Source organism: Nomascus leucogenys, chromosome 17 (genome assembly GCF_006542625.1).
Source record: "Nomascus leucogenys isolate Asia chromosome 17, Asia_NLE_v1, whole genome shotgun sequence".
Lineage (NCBI taxonomy): Eukaryota > Metazoa > Chordata > Mammalia > Primates > Hylobatidae > Nomascus > Nomascus leucogenys.
Window position 1 is genome coordinate 12,377,640 of NC_044397.1, and position 8,175 is coordinate 12,385,814.

The 8,175-nt window shown below is 33.1% G+C and overlaps 1 protein-coding gene across 1 annotated transcript in view; it reads right to left on the reverse strand.

The window, feature by feature from the left end:
• The window catches only part of CSRNP3 (cysteine and serine rich nuclear protein 3), a 215,566-nt gene extending 209,501 nt beyond the window's left edge, over positions 1-6,065 (reverse strand). The window contains exon 1 of the mRNA XM_012496287.2: positions 5,972-6,065. The gene's annotated coding sequence lies outside the window, so the exon portion shown is untranslated. The remainder of the gene's footprint in view (positions 1-5,971) is intronic.
• Positions 6,066-8,175: the final 2,110 nt, after the last annotated feature.

Here is an 8,175-nt window from a genome sequence, read left to right on the forward strand (position 1 = left end):
AGGCTAGATGACTATCTGACAAGACAATTTGCTTAATTATTTAGTCGGCAAAACAATCTGGGGGCACATACTGTGTATCAGGCATTGTATTAGGCATTGATGCAGAGATGAAGGAAACTCCTTGTCATCAAGAATGATAATTTAGATAGTGAGTAAAAGGGTACTGAGAGATCACAGAGTGGCTGTAATGACCACACACCAAGAAGCTCTGGCAGGGAGCACAGGACAGGCCCACAGCTTCTCTCCTTGGCCCTGCCTGTATGTTGTGGGAAGATCTCTGAAAATAGAAGATTATAATGGCATCCCCAAGATCAGTTTTCCATTTAACAGTCAGCTCTAGGTAACTTCAGTGGGCAGCATGAGAGCAGCCACTTGGGGCCCTTACTGATTTGGATGTACAGGGGGCAAATCACTTAAAATTTTAAGTATGAGTTTCATGAGCAACGAGAAGGGAATTTTGATTAGACAGAACAAAGATGTCTTTTTTTTAATTACTTTTGAAACCCTTTTCCAGAATCTTTCTGCTTTAAAATGCTGACACCATCACAGCCAGTATTACATGGGTAATGATTGATGACAAATATTGATTTTTCATGGCTAGCCTAACCTGAGGAGAGAAAAGCAAATGAAAATCTTTGTAAATACATTCAAGACTCCTGTTTAGGAAACTATTTGTTTCATTATTAAATATATTGTGATATATCCACAACATGACAGCAACTAACTGTATCCACATTTGCTAGAAAACAAAGCTGAAATGCATTTTGACCATGACAGCAAGCTAAAAAAGTCAAGGAGACTGTGATAGTAGGTCAAAGCCACTAGGCTCACTGGATATCAGGGGCAGGTCTGAAGTGGAGAGTTCCATGCAACTCTAAAAACCCTGTGTTGTTATGCATCAGAGGCCATCTGGCCACACCATGCTTTTTCACCTCCATGCAAAGCCTTTCTAAGTTCTGCTTTTCTTTCATCCAGTGTTTAATGCACTACATCTAATATTTAATACAAACACATAGTGTCTGGCTGTTGTAATTTTGCATAAGCAAATACTTAGTTTCCCACTAAATATGATCATTGTCCTCTCTGTGCCTTAATTTTGTCATACGTAAAATGAAGAATCCAGGAAGAAATTCTCTCTATAGGGCAGTGCCATGTTTCTAGGGCAATAGAAGACTAAAATATGAAAAGGTAGTACATGAATTAAATGAGTATTGGCCAAGGAATTTATAGTAAATATTGTTTAAAGACATAAACATTTGCATAAAAATTACTTTTGCCAGGCACAGTGGCAGAAGCCTGCAATCCCCCAGCCACTTGGGAGGCTGCAGCAGAATAATCATTGGAGCCCAGGAGTTTGAGGCTGCAGTACACTATAATCTTGCCTGTGAATAGCCTGCTGCACTCAAGCCTGGCAACATAGCAAAGCCCTATCTCTAAAATATAAAATAAAATAAAATAAAATAAAATAAAATAAAATAAAATAAAACAAAACAATAAGATAAAATTAAAAATATATATAAATTTAAAAACTACATTTGATAGTGTTGGTGATTTTTGTTTAAAATAATGTCATTTTTATGAATGTGCACAAGTCAGGAGATAAGGAGAAATGTGTTGTGTGCACCACCCTTTGTGGTATTGGAAAATAATATATTAAGCTCTTGATGTAAGTAAAGTGTAAGAGCTTATTGGAAATAAGACACATGCATGCTTATCTACTTTTCAGGCCATGATATGAGATCATGAAGTTGATCATGAAGTTGATCTTGTATCAAAGTGACTTCCTTACTATACGTAATTCTTAGAAATAGCACTGATATTTATCTAGATCGTTATAATCTTGAATTAAATACCTTAAAAGTTATATTGAGTGTTTTCTCAGGGCATGCACATTCAACCGTTTTCAGCTCAAATAATTTAGACCATTATAATAACTGAAATCTAAGCAATTGACAGAGAAATCAAATGATCTGCCCAACTGATTCATTGAGATATGTGAAATATCCAAATGTGACAATTAGCTTGATAAATCCATTCCTTGCTTCTTCATACAAAATCTTAATTAAAAAGCAATAATGCTGCTTTGAACCAACCCCCTTTTAATATCTGTATAAGCCCTGTATTAAACTATCAGGTATTAAATATATTAGTCAAAAATAACATCTGATTAATAATACCTTTGAGTTGTGGTGTACTATAGTACAAATGTTAATGTAATTTTTTATTTGACTGTGTTACTTTATGTATGTAGCACAACTTGAACATTATGAAATCTGACCCAAGCTTTCTTACTCTCGTGTTATTTCCATTTCTTGTAAATCCCACCCCTCCATTTCCAGCAATAAGAGGTTATTTGCCAAACTAGCGTATTTCCATTACAGATGTAAAGTTTCTACTTATAGGGGAAGTAATTGGGTATTTTGTTTTCTTTAGTATATTTTGTGAGACTTTAAGAGGCCATGAAAACCCACCCACAATTCTGGCAAGCTACTTTTAGCAAAGAAAGAAGCATGAAGCAGTAAGTAGAAATGACTAACAAACTGTATTTTTAAATTATCTGTAGCTGAGAGTAAGCCTATGAAATGCATTCTCTTCAGGATCTTGGCAAGCATTGATAATTTGGGTTGTGCCTTAAATAGGGGTTGTCTACACAGGTCACATAATCCATTTACTAGTCTATCTGATTTGCTGTTAGCTTGCTTTTTAATGTCATCAGTGTTTATGCTGAAAGTGCTGTCACTGAAGTGCTTTGCTCATGTTAATTGATAAAAACAAAATACTTCCCACCTTCCTAGCTTTTTTTGAAAATAACATACTGACATGCCAAATTAATTTAACTTTAAATAATATGTTGGCTACATATTAAATATTTTAACACGTAGTTTAAGCATGTGGTGCTTTATTTGCTACATTGCTAACATTGAATATAATAGACTAAGGTTAATATTATGAAAATAAAGTATGATATGTCACAAATATTTAAATGAGTTGTAAAGAGAAAATAGAGTTAGGAATCTCATCCGAATTATAATAAAAATAATAGGAAAGCTGTAACAGCTTTATGATGATTTTTCCTCTTAAGAAATAGCTGAGAGATTTGAAAAAAATGGTGTATGGGATGACAGTGCTGACTTTGAAGCATGTAATTTTATAATAAAAATGTTTTAAATTAAGGAATTGCCTAGGGTAGAATATGATGATAATTGTGATTTTTTTTGTATAGAGAAAAGCTACATAAAAGTAACACTTATTTTCAAAGAAAGCAAAAATGTTTCAAATAAAGCAAAAAGGATATATGTGCATTTACAGTAATTTATATTAAATTTTACATTAATTACCTTAACATTAACACAAATAGCTTTTAGGTTGTTGGAATGTGTAATTTTTATACATATTAAATAGATTACAAAGATAAGGAAATAACTGCATTAATGAAACATGGTTTGGACATTAAGTTTAAAAAATTCTCATTCTAATGTCAAAATGTGTATTGAATGCTCCTCACTATCCATAGCCTGGACATATATCAAGCTTTTCTTTTTATGATTAAAGTGATTGATACATTAAAAAATACTTCTTAATTTATTGTATTATTCAGTATATTGCAAACCACTGCAAACAGAAAGAGAAAAAGGAAAGAGTGTTGTGAAAAGGGGACAAAGTTGTATATAGTGAGCTCCATTAACAACCTACATTTAAATCTTAAAAATGTTTGTACCAAAGGAAAAAAAAATGGTGATGCCTTCCCATTTCTCACTGAAACCCTTACATGGTTTTCATTTGCTTTGTTTCATCCTTCACTTGGACAGTAACCTCTTAACTGTTTTCTTTCATGCTTTTTTTTCTCTCTTGTCGCCACTCCAGCACACATTCTCTCTCTCTCTCTATCTCTTCCTGTGGACTCTGCAGTAAAAGCTATCCCAGTTGTCTCATTTTTATAAGACTTGCAGACGTCTGCCAGTGGCTGATAGGAAATGCTGATTGAGAAAGGGTTTATCTACTTTTCATCCAAAATATGTGAACCATTAAGGAAATTATAAAAAGCAGCAACAATATACTCTGGTTTTATTCAGTCCTCTCCCTTAGTGATTATTAAAAGGGTGATATTTTTAGCCAAAGAAAGCAAAATGCATCTGCAGCAGCTGGTTTCCAAGGAAACAGAATAATTTAAAACCATGTGGAACTCTGCTCTCTAATTTTCATCAATTCCCCTTCATTCCTGGAGGTAGCTTTACTCAGAATTTATAATTTCTAAAAAATATAGCTGCATTGTTTTATTTCCTCTAATACATTTTAGGAGATGAATATCTGGTCTTATATATCACCTTGAATTTCAATCTTGGGGTGAGGGGTGGATTAATTTCAACCATTGTTTTGCTTAAAAAAACAAAATTGGAAAGATCCATCAATAATTAGAAACATGCCAAAATTTCAGTATTATGTAATAATTTTTGAAATCCAGAAATAGTTCAAAATAAACCATACCAGAATATTTACTTGGTTCATTATGACACTTAACCATATAAACATGTTATTAACTATATTTAGTACATTTAGGAAATTTAAGGTAATTCTCAATTCATTTAGATAATTCATACTAATATTCAGCAATTTTCTCATTCTTATTTTAATTTTGCAAGAACTATTATATTTGTGTCTGTTTATTCAAAGACAAAATCTCTCTCTCAAACAAAAAAAGTACAATAAATAAAAAAATTTGAAAAACAATAAACAAATAGAAAAACAATAGCAAAAAATATTTAGAAATTATATAGTCATTCCTATTAGTTTTAATTCATTCAAAAAGGTATTAAAATATGTATGAACAAATTATTTACCTCATTGAAAGACTTTTATTTTATTATTATAATCAACAGGTATTAATTGATGGCCAGTGTACTCAAGTCAGTCATAATTCTTGAAAGCTCAATTTTAATGAGGTTCTACCATCGTTAAATGACCTATATTTATGAATTAAAATAAAGAATTAAGTGACTGAGAGTTCAATTTTTTTGTATGTTTTTACTACAAGTGTGTTATTTATTCTACATACTTAGAACTTGTAGCTATTTTCCCTAAGGCAATATAAAAGACCATATTAGGAGATACAAGCACCTAGTAAAATTGTTAAAAAAAAATTGCCTAGAGATACTATCAACAATATAAATGCTCTGATGGAATTCTTATCTAGATGTGTTTGATTGATAAATTAAACTACCAAGGAAACATGACTGTTAAGATGCTATTTTTTACAGCAATGTTTAATCCTTCAAAATTAGGTTTCTGTGCTTTAAAATAAAAATGGCTCCATGTAAGTTAACAAATAGAGACAAATCATTGTTTAATTATCACATAAGCTTAAAGTTTACTGAATAAAATAATGCAACTATTGAACAACATGAGATTTATCAAGAGAAGTAAGTTAAATAAAAGGGCTTAAATGCACACAAATCATTCATTCTAAATTAGTGCTAAAAGAGCCTATGACCTGCAAAAATAGTTTTCCTAAGCCTTTTACTGTATTGTCAGTATTAAAAGCCATCACATGAAATTTTATATTGTATATTCACAGAAGGCTCCATTTTCTCAGGACCTGTGGAATTTACCGAGGTTTTCTCATCCTTCCTGCGATTCCTAGTAACAAGCTTGAATTAAACATTTTTAAAGAGACACATGATGATTCATTTTATCTATTAATTTTGCTTCAGTGACACTTGCATAGAAAGTTATTTAGGATAAGACATGCCTCTGGTGATTGTTTTGTTTTGTTTTTAATCAGCTAAGGATTTTGCAGAGAGAAAGAACAGCAAGCTCATTGCAAAGCTTCCTCAAGTAATAAAAGGGACACACTTTCGGAAAACGTCCTCAGAATAATTTTCCTCTCATAAAATTGTTTCCGTAAAAATTGAGAAGCATTCTCTTTTAAATAAAAAAAGAATTTTCTTTTCTTTTTTTTATTTTTTGCTCTTACCTGTAAATATGGTTTCTGTACTTCGGCTCCGTCAGAACACACTGAAGAGAGTACACTCCTCCCTCGTCTATCCATCAGGCGGCAGCCAACCAATAACAAAAGCCAGATCCTGGCATTCTCTAGCTCATGCTCCCTGCTTTGCTTCCATTCCTTGTTCCCTCCCACCTCCACTCTTTTAGAGGACGAATCCCTGCAGCTGGGAGAGAGGAAGGGAGTGGAGAAAAGAAATATGGAGAGAAAAGCGGAGATGCAAGATATTTCAAAAAATAGCTCCAAACTGTGGAAAATGTCTGCAGATGACCTCAGCTAAGGTAAAAAGTCTTGCTTTGGATTTAGAAAAATAGAGTTAATCAATGCCTCACCTACCTGAAATCAAAGCAAAATACTCACAGTAAAACCTAGGTAAATTGCCTGTTTTTCAGTTCCCACTGATTTTTCTCAGTGAAAAAACTGTACCTCCTCATTATACATTTTGATATGCAGATAGAGGAGGGAGACTGAACATCAAGATGACATTTTGCATATTCAGTTTGCAAAGAGATAAAATTAAAATGAATCAACACCCTTTACACTTATGTTTTATATTATTTGCACTACAACCTCTGTTTGACAATGTTTTCATTCAAACCCAATTTCGAGGCCTAATCAGTATGAAAAATATTTCATTCTGAGCATTAGAATATTCAAATATTTCAAAGTTATGTGGTTTGCATTACTTCAGATTCCTTAAATACCATCAATTTGTGAATAATGGAACTTGTTAAAGATTAAAAAGACATCAGTCACTTGGTTGCTATGCCTCAGAGTGACCAGCTGAACTCCAATTTTATTCTAATAAACTTGAACAAAAATCATTTCACTTCTGAACCTAGAGGCATAACATGCACTAAAGGACAGTTGAAGAAAACACCAAATTAGGATATTTTTAAGGCAATAAAGCAAATTCATCCACAGTTTCAAACAGGTTAATTTTTAAAATACTGTAATACAAACCAGGGACCTTTATGGTAAAAATTCTCTCAATTGAGCTTCCTCTAGCGGAGGTGGTCTGAAAAATTTCCTTAGAAAGACATAAACAGTAGATATCACCACTACAGAGGTATGTACTGCCTACTTGAGATATTTGTAAGCCTTGCTCTTCAATTCCTTAAATCAGTAATGTGTCCTCATGGGAATAAGGCCAAAGGGAGTAAAATTAGAGGGAAGGGCAAGCAAGCATTCTTTCAGAGTTACTGGCACGATGGCAAAACATAATTCCAGGAATATCTGTACGGGAAGGGCTTGGGGGTGTCAATATTGTTAGGAGAGGAATGGCTGGTGACTTAACCTGACACTAACTTTAGTTAGAAGTGCACTGATTTTACTTAGTTTGCACTGTTATTTAGAGTTGCTTTGGGAGGCTCTGCTAAAGATTATGGGGAAGATCAAACTATCGCTTATTCCCACCCCCAAGTCCTCTATTGTGAAAAATGCTTTCAAAGCCTTTGTGGTCCTATTGCTAGGAATAACTGGAGGAATCCCTAGGACAGACAGCATTTTTAGAAGTGGTTGTTCGGGGCCATCTTCATCAGAATCACTGGGGAAAGATTTATTTAAAATGCAGGTTCATGGGCCTCCTCCAGCTTTAATGCATAAGCATTTGAGGAGTTTCTGACTCAGCATTTTTAACAAGCTCTCCCAGGTGATTTATATGTCAAATATGATTGTAGAAGAGACTTGTAGGAAACTATTTGCAGGGCACAAATTCTAACCAGATTTCTTCTGTTTAGATGATGATGCCATTATCTCAGCAAAAAAAAAAAAAAAAAAAAAAAAAAAAAAAAAAAAAAAGAAAAGATTTGGGAACAAAGTAAAATTAGTTTGGACATTTTGAACTTTTTGGATATTCAGATCAAAATATTAAATAGTCAGTTAAACTCATAAATAAGGCTGGGGTGTAGGTTCAATTTGGAACCCCCAGCATTTAGGGTTTGGTTAAAGTAATGAAAATAAATGAGCACCCTAAGGGTTTAACACAAAAATTTTATAAAGAACTCATATGACTTAACAGTGGAAAAACAAACCCAATACAAAATGGACAAAAGACCCAAATAGACATTTCTCCAAAGAAGACATAAAAATGGACAACAGGTTTATGAAAATATGCTCAGCATCACCAACCCTCACGGCAATGTAAATCAAAATTACTAAGAAATACCACCTCA